General features: G+C 53.1%; 1 protein-coding gene across 5 annotated transcripts in view; it reads right to left on the bottom strand.

Moving 5' to 3' along the window:
* LOC147709845 (ribonuclease inhibitor-like) overlaps window positions 1-14252 on the bottom strand; it is a 322498-nt gene extending 308246 nt beyond the window's left edge. For 3 of the 5 annotated variants that reach the window (XM_086928292.1, XM_086928291.1, XM_086928293.1), the window contains exon 1: window positions 14095-14239. The gene's annotated coding sequence lies outside the window, so the exon portion shown is untranslated. Of the gene's footprint in view, window positions 1-14094 lie in introns of all 5 variants that reach the window. The other 2 variants (XM_086928289.1, XM_086928290.1) reach the window with 2 other exon arrangements.
* Between the last annotated feature and the right edge of the window lie 3981 nt (window positions 14253-18233).

The following is an 18233-nucleotide window of genomic DNA, read 5'->3' as shown; positions in this document are numbered from 1 at the left end:
GGCATGCGGGTGCTCCACGCCTGGTACATGCGCATACAGGTGCCAGGGGGGACACATGTTTATTAGTGCTGTTGAGCAAGTTATGACTTTACATTTTGACTGCACCAGACGGTGGTACCACCTACACGGATCAGGAGCATCCAGACACCAGACTTCATGGTGCAAGAGCATAATGGTGCTGTGCGGTACGGGTATATATGTACAGGGGGGCACTTAGCGCAATGTGTGCTCACACCCAGAGGGCTCCCAGGCAATTGAGCACAAATGATTTTCACACTGAGAGGGCTCCAGGGCAGTTCAGCCGCACGGGGGCTCACACCCACTGGGCCCCGGGGCAGTTCAGTAGCACGTGGGCTCACAACCCATGGGCAGCTCAGCAGCACGGGGGCTCATACCCACAGGGCTCCTGGGCAGTTTAGCAGCGCCACCCTCTGGTTCATCACTGCCATCCTCTGGTTCATCACTGCCACCCTCTGGTTCACCACTGCCACCCTCTGGTTCATCACTGCCAACCTCTGGTTCCTCACTGCCACCCTCTGGTTCACCACTGTCACCCTCTGGTTCATCACTGTCAACCTCTGGTTCATCACTGCCACCCTCTGGTTCATCACAGCACCCTCTGGTTCACCACTGCCACCCTCTGGTTCACCACTGCCACCCTCTGGTTCATCACTGTCACCCTCTCATTCATCACTGCCACCCTCTGGTTCATCACAGCACCCTCCGGTTCACCACTGCCACCCTCTGGTTCATCACTGTCACCCTCTGGTTCACCACTGCCACCCTCTGGTTCACCACTGCCACCCTCTGGTTCATCACTGCCACCCTCTGGTTCACCACTGTGACCCTCTGGTTCATTACTGTCAACCTCTGGTTCATCACTTCCACCCTCTGGTTCACCACTGCCACCCTCTGGTTCATGACTGCCACCCTCTGGTTCATTACTGCCACCCTCTGGTTCATCACAGCACCATCTGGTTCACCACTGCCACCCTCTGGTTCACCACTGCCACCCTCTGGTTCGCCACTGCCACCCTCTGGATCGTCACTTCCACCCTCTGGTTCATCACTACCACCCTCTGGTTCACCACTGCCACCCTCTGGATCATCACTGTCACCCTCTGGTTCATCACAGCACTCTCTGGTTCACCAGTGTCACCCTCTGGTTCATCACTGCCACCCTCTGGTTCACCACTGCCACCCTCTGGATCATCACTGTCACCCTCTGGTTCATCACTGCCACCCTCTGGTTCACCACTGCCACCCTCTGGTTCATCACTGCCACCCTCTGGTTCATGACAGCACCCTCTGGTTCACCCCTACCACCCTCTGGTTCATCACTGCCACCCTCTGGTTCACCACTGTCACGCGCTGGTTCATCACTGCCACCCTCTGGTTCACTCCTGCCACCCTCTGGTTCATCACTGCCACCCTCTGGTTCACCACTGCCACCCTCTGGTTCATCAAAGCACCCTCTGGTTCACCACTGCCACCCTCTGGTTCACCCCTGCCACCATCTGGTTCATCACTGCCACCCTCTGGTTCATCACTGCCACCCTCTGGTTCACCACTGCCACCCTCTGGTTCACCACTGCCACCCTCTGGTTCACCCCTGCCACCCTCTGGTTCATCACTGCCACCCTCTGGTTCACCACTGCCACCCTCTGGTTCATCAAAGCACCCTCTGGTTCACCACTGCCACCCTCTGGTTCACCCCTGCCACCATCTGGTTCATCACTGCCACCCTCTGGTTCATCACTGCCACCCTCTGGTTCACCACTGCCACCCTCTGGTTCACCACTGCCATCCTCTGGTTCATGACTGCCACCCTCTGGTTCACCACTGCCACCCTCTGGTTCACCACTGCCACCCTCTGGTTCATCACTGCCACCCTCTGGTTCATCACTGCCACCCTCTGGTTTACCACTGCCACCCTCTGGTTCATCACTGTCACCCTCTGGTTCATCGCTGCCACCCTCTGGTTCATCACTGTCACCCTCTGGTTCATCGCTGCCACCCTCTGGTTCATCGCTGCCACCCTCTGGTTCATCACTGCCACCCCCTGGTTCACCACTGCCATCCTCTGGTTCATCACAGCACCCTCTGGTTCACCACTGTAGATTATGGGGAGAAAGCACACCTGCCCAGCCCCAACCGGGTGCTGGTTAATGTGTTACTGAATTTGAGCTTCAAGTCCGGCACCTGCTTCCTTATCTGTAAGTGCTTCCTGTTGTGGTTTAATTTCTCTGACAGCCTGGAGCATTGTGCCATACTTGCAGCTATTCTCTGACCCTGCTTCGAGGGTCAGAGCAGGGTCAGAGAATAGTTGCAAGTAGGCAACAACTCTGGAGGCAGAAATTAGCTTCAACTTGGGCACCTGCTGTAACCCTGTAAGTGCTTCATGTACTTCAGTTTTTGAAAATCCGTCCTGCACGCGATTTCGCTGATTTTTCTGCAATTTCGCAAGATTCGTGGACCGCGAAATTGAAGAAAATCTGCAAATTCCGCGAACGGAACAGATTTTACCACCATGCTTAGTAATCCTCGACTCCGCCCTCTCCATGACCAAGGAAGTCAAAGCTGTCTCCGCGTCCTGCTTCAACACCCTCCGAATGGTCCGCAGGATCTTCAAATGGATCCCCCCGACACGAGAAAAACCGTCACCCAGGCCCTCGTCACCAGCAGACTCAACAACGGGAACGCCCTCCACTCAGGAACAATAACCAAGCTCCTGAGACAACTATAACGAATCCAGAACACCTCGGCACGACTGATCCTCGACGTCCCCCGACGCAGCCACATCACACCCCATCTGAGAAGCCTACACTGGCTCCCCGTCAACAAGAGGATCACCTTCAAACTCCTCATCCACGCACACAGAGCGCTACACAACACCGGACCTACATACCTCAATGACCGACTCAACTTCCACCCCCCCCCCACCCACAGCCTCCGCTCTGCAAGCCTCGCCCTCGCCTCAGTTCCTCGTATCCGGAAAACCACCACCAGCGGCAGATCCTTCTCCTACCTCGCCGTCAAAACCTGAACGCTCTCCCTACCAGCCTACGACAGAACCAGGACCTGCTGGCCTTCAGAAGACTTCTCAAGACCTGGCTCTTCGATCAATAGCAGCCCCCCCCTAGCGCCTTGAGACCCTCACGCGCTTTAGAAATGCAGTGATTGATTGATTGATAGGTTAGGTACGCTGGGGTAGGATTATTTTTGAAGCACCAGATGAGTATTTTAGCCTATGTTATTTATGTATGTATTTTTATGAATATATGTCATAGCTACAGACCATGCTATTGCAGTATTATTTTATCTTACTGCTAACGCTGTACGTATTATACTTTCTATTCTGTCTTTCGATTGTAGCAGTTCATATCTTTTCCATGAGAAATAAGACTGTTCAATAAACCCTTTTTATTGAAACGCCCGTCTATCTATTTCTGTGTAAACTCTGTAGAAACGAAGTATGCACGATTGACTGAGTGAAACTGTTATCTATTGTTTCCACGATTCTGAGACTGTTTCGATTCTAAAAGAAAACAAAGTTGTCATGTTTATGTGGTTGTCAGAAACTAATCCCTTCTTGTTCATTCAAGTTTCTAGTGACCTCTGAGTTAGCTGGCACACACAAGTAATTAAGTTTAATGCACTCGATAGAGACATACTGACCTCAGTCCTATGTCAAATCTATGGTGTATATTATTTAAATGCGCAGAGCCAATCAGGGATATAGGAACTACACTACAGATTGATTGACATGCTGCCAGGTCATTAAGGTTTCTCCTTGAGCCCGACCCTCTTCAACACATGCATGATCCCTCTAGCTATCATCATTGGCTCTCACGATATCAAAGCCCTGTACTATGCGATGACATGCAACTCATGTTCTCCCACATGGACACGGCGACCAGTACCCGGGTCAAGTTCAACGTCTGCATGACTGAAATCATCTACTAGATAAAGACCAAGCGTCTGAAGCTGAACAATGACACAACCAGAATTATGATCAATGGGAACTCCACCTGGTGGCCAACAGAGCTGGAAAGAGAAATTACAAAGCCAAGAACGTTGGGATCATCTTTGACAGTAAGCTCACCATGACCTCCCAAGTCAATGCCATCACCGCCTCATGCTTCCAAAACCTGAAGATGCTCCTGGAAAAAAGTTGCACACGCCCTCGTCATAAGCAAGCTGGACTATGGGAACACCCTGTATGCCAGAATCAACAAACAACTCACCAGAAGTCTGCAGACCATTCCGAACTCAGTGGCCACAATCACTCTCCACCTCCCATGCTGCACTCAAATCCCACCACACCCGAAGGAGCTCTATTGGCACGATATTCACCAACAAGTCAATTTCAAACTCCTCACTCAAACTTTCAAGGAACTACATAACACTGGCCCAGCATACCTGAAACAGCTGCATCTGCTATCTTGATGGCACCAGTTGGTGTTAATGCTGTGGTACTGGTCTCTCTTTGGGAGTCGTAGCTAGCTTGAGGCAGCCCAGGAGGAGACCGCTCCCCCGCGTACAGCTCTCCATGTCAGGGTTGTTTAAAGCCCTCTCTGCGCCCATCATTGAGCACTCTGCTGGGCGTACCAACCAGTGAGAAGCGCCTCCCAAGTTCACAGCAGACCAATCAGCTTGCTCTCCAGACTGTTTAGCCATGTATTTACCTTCCTTGTGTCAACAGGTGCTCTGCTCAGCGAAGGACATGCTCTGGTACACAAACCCCAGGTGTGTCTGTGGGCCGCACCTAGACCAGGTACAGAAACACCAGGTGTGTCTGTGAGCCACACCCAGCCCAGGTACACAGACCCCAGGTGTGCCTGTGAGCCGCACCCAGCCCAGGTGCACAAACCCCAGGTGTGTCTGTGAGCCGCACCCATCCCAGGTGCACAAACCCCAGGCGTGGCTGTGCGCTGCACCCAGCACAGGTGCACAAACCCCAGGTGTGTCAGTCAGCCCCACCCAGCTCAGGTACACAAACCCAGATGTGTCTGTGCGCCGCATCCAGCTCAGATACACAAATCTCAGGCGGGTCTGTGCGCCGCACCCAGCACAGGTGCACAAACCCCAGGTGTGTCTGTGAGCCGCACCCAGTCCAGGTACACAAACCCCAGGTGTGTCTGTGCGCCGCACCCAGCACAGGTGCACAAACCCCAGGTGTGTCTGTCTGCTGCACCCAGCTCATGTACACAAACCTCAGGTGTGTCTGTGCACCGCATCCAGCTCAGGTACACAATCCCCAGGTGTGTCTGTGAGCCGCACCCAGCACAGGTGCACAAACCCCAGGTGTGTCTGTGAGTCTTACCCAGCACAGGTACACAAACCCCAGGTGTGTCTGTGAGCCGCACCCAGTCCAGGTACACAAACCCCAGGTGTGTCTGTGGGCCGCACCCAGCTCAGGTACTCAAACCTCAGATGTGTCTGTGAGCCGCACCCAGTCCAGGTGTACAAACCCCAGTTGCGTCTGTGAGCCGCACCCAGTCCAGGTACACAAACCCCAGGTGTGTCTGTGAGCCACACCCAGCACAGGTACACAAACCCCAGGTATGTCTGTGAGCCGCACCTAGCCCGGGTGCACAAACCCCAGTTGCGTCTGTGAGCCGCACCCAGTCCAGGTACACAAACCCCAGGTGTGTCTGTGAGCCACACCCAGCACAGGTACACAAACCCCAGGTATGTCTGTGAGCCGCACCTAGCCCAGGTGCACAAACCCAAGGTATATCTGTGAGCCACACCCAGTCAAGGTACACAAACCCCAGGTGTGTCTGTGAGCCGCACCCAGCACAGGTACACAAACCCCAGGTGTGTCTGTGAGCCGCATTCAGCTCAGGTAGACACACCCCAGGTGTGTCTGTGGGCCGCACCCCAGCCCAGGTACACACAACCCATGTGTGTCTGTGAGTCACACCCAGCCCAGGTAGACACACCCCAGTCCAGGTACACAAACCCCAGGTGTGTCTGTGAGTCACACCCAGCTGAGGTACACAAACCCCAGCCCAGGTACACAAACCTCAGGTGTGTCTGTGAGCCGCACCCATCCCAGGTGCACAAACCCCAGGCGTGTCTGTGCGCCGCACCCAGCACAGGTGCACAAACCCCAGGTGTGTCAGTCAGCCGCACCCAGCTCAGGTACACAAACACAGGAGTGTCTGTGCGCCGCATCCAGCTCAGGTACACAAATCTCAGGTGGGACTGTGTGCTGCACCCAGCACAGGTGCACAAACCCAAGGTGTGTCTGTGAGCCGCACCCAGCTCAGGTACACAAACCCCAGGTGTGTCTGTGCGCCGCACCCAGCACAGGTGCACAAACCCCAGGTGTGTCTGTCTGCTGCACCCAGCTCAGGTACACAAACCTCGGGTGTGTCTGTGCACCGCATCCAGCTCAGGTACACAATCCCCAGGTGTGTCTGTGCACCGCACCCAGCACAGGTGCACAAACCCCAGGTGTGTCTGTGAGTCGTACCCAGCACAGGTACACAAACCCCAGGTGTGATTGTGAGCCACACCCAGTCCAGGTACACAAACCCCAGGTGTGTCTGTGGGCCGCACCCAGCTCAGGCACTCAAACCCCAGATGTGTCTGTGAGCCGCACCCAGTCCAAGTGCACAAACCCCAGTTGCGTCTGTGAGCCGCACCCAGTCCAGGTACACAAACCCCAGGTGTGTCTGTGAGCCACACCCAGCACAGGTACACAAACCCCAGGTATGTCTGTGAGCCGCACCCAGCCCAGGTGCACAAACCCATGGTATGTCTGTGAGCCACACCCAGTCCAGGTACACAAACCCCAGGTGTGTCTGTGAGCCGCACCCAGCACAGGTACACCAACCCCAGGTGTGTCTGTGAGCCCCATCCAGCTCAGGTAGACACACCCCAGGTGTGTCTGTGGGCCGCACCCCAGCCCAGGTACACACAACCCATGTGTGTCTGTGAGTCACACCCAGCCCAGGTAGACACACCCCAGGTGTGTCTTTGTGCCGCACCCCAGTACAGGTACACAAACCCCAGGTGTGTCTGTGAGTCACACCCAGCTGAGGTACACAAACCCCAGCCCAGGTACACAAACCCCAGGTGTGTCTGTGAGCCGCACCCAGCTCAGGTACACAAACCCCAGGTGTGTCTGTGCGCCGCATCCAGCACAGGTACACAAACCCCAGATGTGTCTGTGAGCCGCACCCAGTCCAGGTACACAAACCCCAGGTGTGTCTGTGAGCCGCACCCAGCTCAGGTACACAGACCCCAGGTGTGTCTGTGCGCCGCATCCAGCTCAGGTACACAAACCCCAGGTGTGTCTGTGAGCCGCACCAAGCACAGGTGCACAAACCCCAGGTGTGTCTGTGAGCCGCCATTGTCCAGGTACACAAACCCCAGGTGTGTCTGTGCGCCGCACCCAGCTCAGGTGCACAAGCCCCAGGTGTGTCTGTGAGCCGCACCCAGCCCAGGTGCACAAACCCCAGGTGTGTCTGTGAGCCGCACCTGGCCCAGGTGTACAAACCTCAGGTGTGTCTGTGAGCCGCACCCAGTTCAGGTACACAAACCCCAGTTGTGTCTGTGAGCAGCACCCAGCCCAGGTGCACAAACCCCAGGTGTGTCTGTGAGCCGCACCCAGCCCAGGTGCACAAACCCCAGGTGTATTTGTGAGCCACACCCTGCCCAGGTGCACAAACCCCAGGTGTGTCTGTGAGCCGTCCCAGCCCCTCCTGCACCGAGGCAGCTGTGAGCTGCACTCCTTTCTGGGCGTGGACCTTGGACTGGTAAGAAGGGAAACGACTGGCACCGCTGGGGATCCCTGTGAAGCTTAGTTATGACTGCAAGGCCCGGGGACAAAGATGAAAGATTCTGCTCGGGGGAGTCCAGCTGCAGCATGCCTGACTTTAAAATGGCGACCACCGCTGACTCTCACTCAGACTTGTAAGCATTGCGAGAGAGGAGCCCCATTTATAACATGCAAAGGCGCTTATTATTAGGCCATTATTCCTAAAAAAAGGGACTCTTGAGAAATACTGGTCATGCCTATGCTGCTGAGCTAATGAAGGGAGTGCAGGTTGGCATACTCCCTCTGTGGCTGCAGTCAGGGCAGTTCTGACTTCCTCAGGTCTTGGTCACTCGATTGGGTACCGATGACAGAGACTCATCTCTGAGATGCACTGGTGCGATCATGGCTCCAATCGGCCGGCTGAAGCAGAGACATACTTACAGTTGCCAGCCCCAATCACCCCGCCCAAGTTAAAAAGGAAGATCATCCTGGAGGGATTCTAAAGTCATCTGAAGCCATTGGATTAGTGGAACACAGCTCTGGAACAATGCATCCCAGAAAGGACCGGGCCAGGGCAGGAGCACCTGGTGTCAGGGAAGAGCTTGTGCGTGCCCCCTTGTGCCCTACTTATGAAAGAGGATTGCTCCTTCAATTCTTTGATGGCCATCTTGGATTGGTGCTTCCTCCTCCTCTTTTAGAAACTGATGAGGTATGCACTTATGATTCAATGCTGCTTCTCCCCTGTATCTTTCTACCTGTTTCTAGCCTTGTCGGGTATCTACCTTTGGTCCTGTTCTGACCTCACTCCTATTGGTTTTATTCTCACAGACTCTGGGAATTTGCGCACATCCTCATATTCAACCTCTGTGCGCCGCCTTCACTACCCTAGTGACCACCCTTTTTCTGTCCACCACACCACGTCTTCACCTCATCTCATCAAGGCTTCCAGTCGAATTAAGTCTGGAATCAACTGCTTCAAAGTAATCTATCCCCCTCATATGTCCAAATCAGTAGCTAAACGGTTCAAACACAACATCATTGAACAATTTCCAGATTCCCTCTTTGTTGACCAATTCCACAATGGGCACCTAGGGAAGATTAAAAATGACTTCCTTTTCTTCACTAATGACATCCCTTCCTGGCCCTCCAGCTTCTCCAAGTCCCTCAACGTATCCTCCTCCTCCTCTTTCCCGCATGGGTAGCGGTTAAAAATGTCTCCCTTTGCTCGCTTTAATGGTTCTCTCACCAATACACTTTATAATAATGGCACTGTCTTGATCCTAGCTTCTGACTCCTTTGTCTCTCTCTCTTTGACCACATCTTCCACTCCCTTCTTCCCACTCCTGTGACTACTATCTCTCTAGATTCTTCCTCTTCTTCTTCCTCTAACTTGTCTTCTTTCTCCCTTTCTCCCCCCCTTGAGCCCCACACATTCCTTCAGACCGCTCTCCCGAGAGTCACAGGTTGACCCTTTCCCCCCCTTTTCTCGTCCCCTCCCCTCCCATTCTGCCACCTTCCCAACTGGACCTCCCCCATACCTCATCTGCTTTACACCCTACTTCACCCCTACATCCTGCATCTCCCCACTATTCCACTGCCTTCTCTTACCCCCTAACTCCCCTATTCCTTCCCATTTCCCCCCTTTTTAATCCACCTTTCTTGCAATCTGAACTACCGATCAACTCGCCTCGCCCTCCCCCTCCCTCTCCTCTGCTCCTCACCCCTCTCTGCTCTTCCCCTTCCCTCATACCCTCAATTCTGTTTTCACATCCCCCATCTCTCTACAACCTTCTCTCCCACCTCCCATGCCTCACATCCCTGCCTCCCCTATTGGTAATCCCATCATCTTCCCTCCCACTGATCTCACCCCCCTCTCTCCTTTTCTTACAATCCCCCTATGCTTCACAACCCTGTTTCCCCTCTTGGTAATTCCTCCCTCTTCCCTCCCTTTGACTGCTCAGCCCCTCACCCCTCCCACAACTTTTATTCTGCTCAACCCCCCCACTCTGCCTGGTGCCTTTACCCCTACATTCACCTTTTATTACCCATGGTACCTGGCCTGCACCCTCTCTCTTCTCCCCACTTGTGTGGCCTCCCTTTGACCTCCCTCCCTCCTCTCCCTGCTTAACCCCTTCTCTCACCTCACCGTATCCATGGGCTTCCCATTACCCCACTCCCTCCCCACTCCTCCTCCAGCCATCCATTTCTACTTCTCAACTTTTTCCTTCTAGGTATGATCTCTATTCTTCACCGAGTAAAAATATCTCAGCAATTCCATTCACTCCTTTATACCACCTTCTTCCCCCCCTCAGACCCTTTCATCACATATCTACCCCCATCCCCCCACAACCCACTGCCCTTCTTTGCATACTTCACTTCCTCCCCCACCGTCGACCCCCGCACCCCAACACTCTTCCCGGTCCCCCACTTCCTCCTGTCCTCCTTCGCCTAGCCCACTCTCTCCCTTAACCATTGAGCCACCCTTCACTCCGTGCTCAGTACACCTCTCTCTGGAAACTAAACTTGATTGCCTCATCTTGTCCATTTCCCTGCTTGAAGCGTCCATTTCACTCCTATGTGCTAAGATATCCCCATCCCTGAACAACCTTCCGAGGAGTTCCTTGCTCCCGAGCCCCAATAGAGCCAACCACAATCTGTCCTCCACAGACATTACCAACCTATTGGCTACCTACAAGACCATCAATGTCATTTCCCCTACACTCGCCTCTCCTAACAACTCTACCTCTTTTTTCCATTCAGACCATCTCTTCCGTCAGAACTTACCAGCCTCCCCCTCAAGGGGCACCCTCATTCAAGAATCTAATCCCTATCCCGCTCATCAGTCCAGACACTCACATCACCAAAACAGTTGCGTCAGAGCTACACTGTATGCTCCATAACTGCTGATCTGCAACCAAACACAAACTGGAAATCTCCGACACCATCATTCACCACAACCTCGACATGCTCTTTCTCATTGAGCCCTGGTTTAATGACTCCTCTCACACTTCCATTTGATCTTTTGTTACCTACTGACTACTCTATTCTCAGAAACGACAGACCAGGCAAGATCGGGGGAGGTGCTGCGGTTATCTTCATAAACACCCTCCAAATCAAAGCCTCTCCCACCACCCTCTTTCGCACCTTTGAATGCCTCTACCTAGAATTCCAAGTTCATCATGGCTCACCCTTCAGGTTCCATACCATCTACCACCCGCCTGGAAATTGCTCTTCCTTCATGGAGGAATTCATTGACTCCATTAGTGACCAATATTCACAGAGCGACAAGCAGATCTTCCTAGGTGATTTCAATCTCCACTGGGGCTCTTTGGAAGACTCGGCTGCCAACAAGCTTGCAACCTTTCTTTCGGCTAACGATCTTGCACAACACTGCTCGGAAATTACACATGCAGGGCTCAATTCTGGACCTTGTGATTTCCAAATCAGACCAGATTAGCACTGCTTCAGCCATCCATGTGGACTGGTCTGACCATTTCCTCATTCCCTTCTGTTTTCACCTCTCTCACATTTTAACTCTCGGCCAACCCAAAAGAGCCTCTACGTGGCTCCGCAACACAAAAATCACTGATCTTGAGACTCTATGTGATTCTGCTATGCAGTCTCTTCCCTAGTCTAGACCCCAGTACGGATGTCAATGATCTCACTCCCCTTTGCCTCTCAATCTTCGCAGTCGAAATCAACAAGGTTGCTCCACTCCAAAGCAAAAGGAAAAGACCCACCCCTTCAGCTCCTTGGTTCAACAAAGCTCTCTATGAAGAAAGGAAAAGCCTTAGAATCTTAGAGAAGCACTGGAGACAATCTCCATCCACCCCCGACCTCTCTCTTTTGCTTTCAGCAAGATGCATATACCACAAACACATCTTCCAGGAAAAAACATCACACTTCAGATCCCTCCTCGATTCAGCTAAAAACAGACCCCAAAAACTTTTTGACCTCATCAAAAACCCAAATTGTTCTCCCCAAACCATCAAGCCTGAGGATGCATCAAAAAAAGCAACTGAGTTCGCTATATTCTTCGATCAAAAGGTAAAATCTCTGGTGGAACAGGTCACCCACCCCACCCCCATCGAGGAGCGAAAATCCTTAGTCACTTGGCAGAACTTTGCAGCCATCTCAGAGGTTGATCTCCTAAAATGCATCCGCGAAACCAAACCCTCCAACCATTCTTCTGACCCCATTCCCAGTGGCATCGCCATTGATTTCTATACTAACACTCTCTCCTACTGGACCAGGCTAGTCAATCTCTTCCTCAGTCAAGGATCCCAACCAAGTGTCCTCAAAACAGGACAGGTTACCCCCTTCTACAAAAACCCTCTGCAGATGCAAATGACCTCAATAACTTCCGCCCCATCACCAATCTCCCTTTTCTTTCAAAGATCACAGAATAATGTGTTGCAAAACAACTGTCCCAACACATTATGGACAATAATCTCCTCGACATGTTCCAGTCGGGCTTTATTCAAAGCTGCAGCACTGAAACAACCCTGCTGCAAGTGATCGATGATGCGCTGCATATTCTCGATTCAGGGCAATTGTGCCTTCTGATTCTTCTTGACCTCTCTGTAGCTTTTGACACTGTTAATCACACCACCCTCCTTAACATTCTTCAACAGAGAATGGGCGTGGAAGGCACAGTATTCAAATGGTTTGCCTCTTTCCTCTCGGACAGAACCCAAATGATCAAGATTGCAAACAGACTCTCGTCTCCACTGGTGGTTGGTCAAGGTGTCCCTCAAGGTTCTATCCTTGCTCCCACTCTGTTCAATCTCTATCTTGAACCATTAGGGAACCTCCTAAGCAAATCTGGAATCCTCTACCATCTCTACGCTGATGACACCCAAATCTACCTCAAGGTGTCTTCCTCTCAAGATCTCTCACTACTCAACTCTACTCTCAACTCTATTCAAAACTTGATGCTAGTTCACCAAATCATTCTCAATCCCTCCAAAACGGAATTCCTCCTCATATCTAGCTCTCTCTCTCCGCCTCCTGTTCAAGCCTGGATGGATCAATCGAATCTACTCAACAGTAAACCCATCATTGTGGATTGCGCTAAATCCTTAGGTGTCATACTTGACAAAAGACTCAACCTAATCGCACACATCAACTCCATGGCCAAGAGCGCACGTTATCAACTACGACTTTTGTGGGGGATTTGTCGGTTCTTCCGGAGAATGACCGAAAAACCTTGGTCCAATAGCTAGTTCTCTTTAGACTTGACTATTGTGATTCTCTTCTTACTGGCCTTCCCAAATCTCACCTCTCCACCCTCAAATCCGTCCTCCATTCAGCAGCTCGCTTCATTTCAGGGTCCAAACGAAGTGACCACATCACTCCTATCCTGTCTTCTCTCCAATGGCTTCCCATCGAGGCTAGAGCTATTTACAAAACAGCATGCATCACCCACAGAGCTTTGCACTCTTCCTCCCCTCACTATCTGGCGAATAAACTCAAATTGTCTGGAGGCTCAAGACCTTCTCAGAATGCGGTAAAGTTCCTTCTTGAACCCCCCTCCTCCTTCAAAAGAGAAAAACTGTTGGCACAATCGTTCTCAGGTAGGCGGTGAGAATCTGGAACTCGCTTCCTCCTTCGCTCCGTGCCATCACCTCCATCCAGATCTTCACAGCGGACCTCAAATCTTTTTTATTCCAAAGACACTTTCAGAACTAATTCCCTCCTTCTCAGACCGTGCCAGGAAGTTCGTAAGTGATTGTAAATTTGTCACATATGTTTATATTTTTGCCTATACATCCTGTGCTTGCTGTGTTTGAAATTGTGTTCCTTTTGCCTGCGTTGTTTTGATTCTATGGCCTGCTATTGTTCGCCAGGAAGTTCTTTAGTCATTGTAAAATGTGTCATATTTATTCTTACTTTTGCTTGTACAGTCTGTTCATGCTATTTTTGTTTGTTCTATTCCTTCAACAGTTCTCTCATGTAACGTAACTGGTTCTACTGTACAGCGCTCTGGCACCTTCGCCTTCTACCACACTACGGCTGTGCTCCCCTGGTGTCTGGCAGGGTAGCCCCTCCCCACCTGCAGGCAGCGCCAGCCCTGCTCTGGGCTCTCCCAGCCCCTCTTCCACAGTATGACACCTTCCCTATGTCCATGCAGTGCTGCAGTGCAGTGCTGCAGTGCCTCCGTCTGCCCCCTCCCTTCACCTGCAGGCACCGCTGGCCCTGCTCTGGGCTCTCGCAGGCACTCATCCACAGTCTGCCACCTCCCCTGTGACCATGCAGTGCTGCAGTGCAGTGCTGGCTGCAGTGCGGTGTGCTGCAGTGCCTCCGTTTGCCCCCCTCACCCGCATACAGCGCTGGCCCCTCTCCGGGCTCTCCCAGGCCCCCTCCAGCGGGTCTCTTCCTTCCACGCTTCCTTCCTCCTCTCGGACCCGAGGGCGGCGCCTGCAGCGCTCTTCCAGTTCCTGCTTTGGGAGCAGCTCTCCCTCCAGGCACTGCATGCTGAGTCACGGTTCGATGAGTCACGGTTCGATGAGTCACGGGTCGATGAGTCACGGTTCCCATTCATTGCAGTCATTCAGCGCCTGGTGCATGTCAGGTTCTAAGACCTGGAGGGCGCGCAGGCTGAGGGCGCGCCATTAAGGACTCACGCGGACACCTTGTTCCGTTTGTCGCGTGGTCCCGACCAACCCGGGGACACGCCCACCTTTATTTATATAATCTACGCGGCGCCGTGCGCCACCGCGTGTGCGTACGTCTACGTACGCTAATCAACTAGACCGCAACTGTGCGGTCACAACATTACATTCCTTTTCACCTTTGGTATGAACAAATATCCCCCCCCTTTTTTTTTTAAAGTCTTGCTCTGAGTGTCCCAAACAAATAACAAAACATGGCCATCCGGCCTGTTACCAGTCTCTTCAGGATCTCTCAGCCCACTGCATAGTCCGCCATTCTGGAGGAGGGCACCGGGTTTTTTCTCAGTCCATAGCCGGCCGCTTGGCCACGGAACAGCACTCTCCGGGGTGGTTCACTGGAGGGAGTGCTTGTGCCCCGGGGGCTCTGGGGGTTCTCAGGGAGAGTGGCACTGGAGGTGCCGGAGGCTCGAGGTTCCTCTGCAGAGTCCATGCCCCACTCTTGTATGGCGGCTTCGGGAGTGCTTTCTGGCCGGGTTGGTGATGCTGTTGATCCTCCCTTTTTCTCTGAGCTGGATGGATTGTTCTGGGGTTCGGCAGCTCTTTTGAAGAACGATACATTCCTGGTGACCGTTTCTCCTTCTCGTTGGGCGGTGACCATGGTCCCGTTCCGGGCAGTGACAGTCCATGGTTGCGGCTCAAACGGGAGCCTGAACTTGCTTCCTGGGTACCTGTCTCGGACGTACACTCGGTCGTTTTCGGCAATGGATGACTCTTTGGACTTCCGCCGGAAACTAGCATAGTCGTTGGATTTTTTCCTGTTGTGCACAGTCCTCCATGATTCTGCACTGGCGGGGTCCCAGGTGGGGTGATTTGGGAGGGTGTCCCGGATTATGCGTCCCATCGTGGACGGACCTGGGGCTGCCTCAGTGGTGCGGTGGGGGGTGAGCCTGTATTCTCGGAGGAAGGAGTAGATTCCCCTTTCCACCGATGTTCCCTCAGCATGGGCAATCCGGATGGTTTTGTTCAACGTGCGCATAAATCTTTCCACTTCTCCATTGGATTGCGGCCATCGGGGTGTTATTTTCCGGTGTAGGATCCCCCACTCCGCTAGATACTCCGCAAACTCCTGGCTTTGAAAGGGGGGACCGTTGTCGGTCTTGACTCTCACGAAGATGCCATGGGTTGCGATGGTTTTCTCGAACTTGGCGATCACCTCTTTTGCGGTGAGTGATGTGATGATCTCCACTTCTGGATATTTCGTGTAGTCATCCATGATGACCAGCATGTGTCTTCCATCGGGCAGGTGACCGAAGTCGGCACTGACGTGTTCCCATGGTCTTTCCGGGCCAACTTCTGTGATGACTGGCGGTGGGTTTTCTGGGAGTCCCGCTGCTTGGCACCACTGGCACTCTTTGACGGCCCGTTCTACCTGCGAGTCCATGTCTGGAAACCATAGCTTGGCACGAAGTCTGCTTTTTGTTTTCACCACTCCCTGGTGTCCTCGGTGAGCGAGGGCAATGGCTTGCTGCGTGAGGTTGGCCGGCATCATGATTCTGGGCCCTCTCAGCACGCAGCCCTGGCTATCTACTGACAGCTCCTCCTTGACCCTCAAGAACGCTTCTAGGGCTGCTTTTGCTTGCGGTGTCCTCTGGCCCAGTGACGCTTGGAGCGTTTTCCACTCGTTGGTGCGTATGGCATTCGAGACAATCTGGAAGATCTCGTCATTTTGGGTGGCTTCGATGATCATTTCCATGCTCATGGGGAGCGGCCTGGATCTTTCGACTATCGCATTCACAAATGACTCAGTGTCTTCAGCGTCTTCTCTCTCTCCCGGGGTGGCTGCCCTCGGATGGCGTGATAGAAAGTCCGCTGGGTTGGTGGCACCCGGTTTGAATTCTAGTAGGTAGTCATATTCCTGCAGCTGCAGGATCCACTTCTCAATCCTGGGCGGTGGTTTTGATACTGTTCCCCTGAATAGTGGAATTAGGGGTTTGTGGTCTGTGGAGACAGTGAACGGGTGTCCATACACGTACATGTGGAAGTGTCTGCACGCCCAGTGGATAGCTATGGCCTCGCGTTCTATCTGAGAGTATCTTTGTTCCGTCTCTGTCAGCGATCTGCTGGTGTATGCAATCGGTGCCCAGTTATCTTCTCCTTGACGTTGCGTGAGGACGGCACCCAGACCGAATGGACTGGCGTCGACGGCGATATTGGTCTGCTTGGAGGGGTCGAAGTACGAGAGCGTCTTCTCTGCCGATAGGGCTGCTTTCGTGTTTTGGAATGCGTCCTCCTGCTCTTCGCCCCACTGCCAAGGGGTGGAAGTCTTCGTGAGCTCGCGAAGAGGTCGGGTGATGTTGGAGAGGTCAGGGATGAAGCGACCACAGAAATTGACCATTCCTAGAAAACTCCGCACCTCGGAGATGTTTGTCGGGGCGGGGGCCATTTGTACATCTTTGACCTTCTCTGGATCAGGGGCAACGCCTTTGTCTGAGAAGGTGTATCCGAAGAAACTGATGGTGTTGCGGAGGAATTGGCATTTTTCGCGGTGCAGGGTGAGGCCTGAATCCCTGAGTCTTTGCAGAACTCCCCTCAGCCGCTGGTTGTGTTCTTCCACAGATTGGGCGTATATCAGCAGGTCGTCGCTGACGTTGAGTACGCCGGGGAGCCCGCTGAGCACTTCGCGGATAGTATTTTGGAAAACTTCTGCGGCACTCGATATGCCGAAGTTGAGCCGGCGATATCGGCGTAGGCCCACATGGGTTGAAAAGGTAGTGATGTACCTGGAGTCTGGGTGGAGTGGAAGCTGGTGGTAGCCTGAGCGGAGGTCGACTTTGGAAAACCATTTGGCTCCATTGAGTTCGCTCAATATGTCGTCAATAGTGGGTGTCAGGTGACGCTCCCGCTTGACTGCGGCGTTGGGTAGGCGCATGTCCACGCATATGCGCACCTGCCCTGGCTGTTTGGGCTTTCTCGCTACTACGATCGGTGACACCCAGGGCGTAGGCCCATCAACTTTCTCAATTATTCCTTGTCTCTCGAGGCTCTCGAGCTCTTCTTCGACCTTCTTCCGGAGGTGGAAGGCAATTCTCCGGTGCCGGAGTGCCACTGGTTGGATAGACGGGTCAATGTGCAGCGAAACTTCTTTCCCTTTCAGGCACCCGATGCCCCTGAACATGTCGTCAAATTCTTCGATGATGGTATCGAGTTCGTCTTCTAGGACAGCCATGGCGTAGAATATGAGTTGAAGTTCCTCGGCGGCTTTTCCGCTAAGTAGCATGCCACTCCCTTCTTTTGTCACATATACGGTGGAAGGAACCGTCCTGTCTAGGTGACAGATGTCCGTTTGGAAGCACCCGATGAGAGGTATCGGGGTTTTCTGTCCGTAGGCGAACACTCGGATCTTTGCTTTGCTCAGGGTTGGCTTGTCCCGCAGTTGGTTGTACACGTCTGCTGCCATTAACTCGATGGAGGCCCCTGTGTCTATAGTGGCTCTCACCTCTTGTTGGTTCACCCTTATGCGGCACTTCGGGAGGCGCTTCTTCTTCCTGGCCGGCTGATCGATGGCAAACACATAATGTACGGGGTAGTCATGGACATCGTCATCCATATCTTCACTATCGGGGCTGTCTCTTATGGCGTGCGCTGCCTCCGTCTTCGGTTTCGAGGACCTGCATACCGATGCGAAGTGGTTCCATCGCCCACACGCGCTGCATTTCTTGCCATTCGCCGGGCAGTCTTTTGCTCTGTGAGGTGTGCCTCCACAGTATCCACACTCCTTCCGCCTTTCCGGTGGCTTCTTCCCTCCGAATGACCTTTGTTTGGGGCGGACAACATGCACTTGTTCA

The sequence above is a fragment of the Lissotriton vulgaris genome, chromosome 6 (genome assembly GCF_964263255.1).
Source record: "Lissotriton vulgaris chromosome 6, aLisVul1.2, whole genome shotgun sequence".
Taxonomy (NCBI): Eukaryota; Metazoa; Chordata; class Amphibia; order Caudata; family Salamandridae; genus Lissotriton; species Lissotriton vulgaris.
This window is presented reverse-complemented; position numbering and strand designations above follow the sequence as displayed.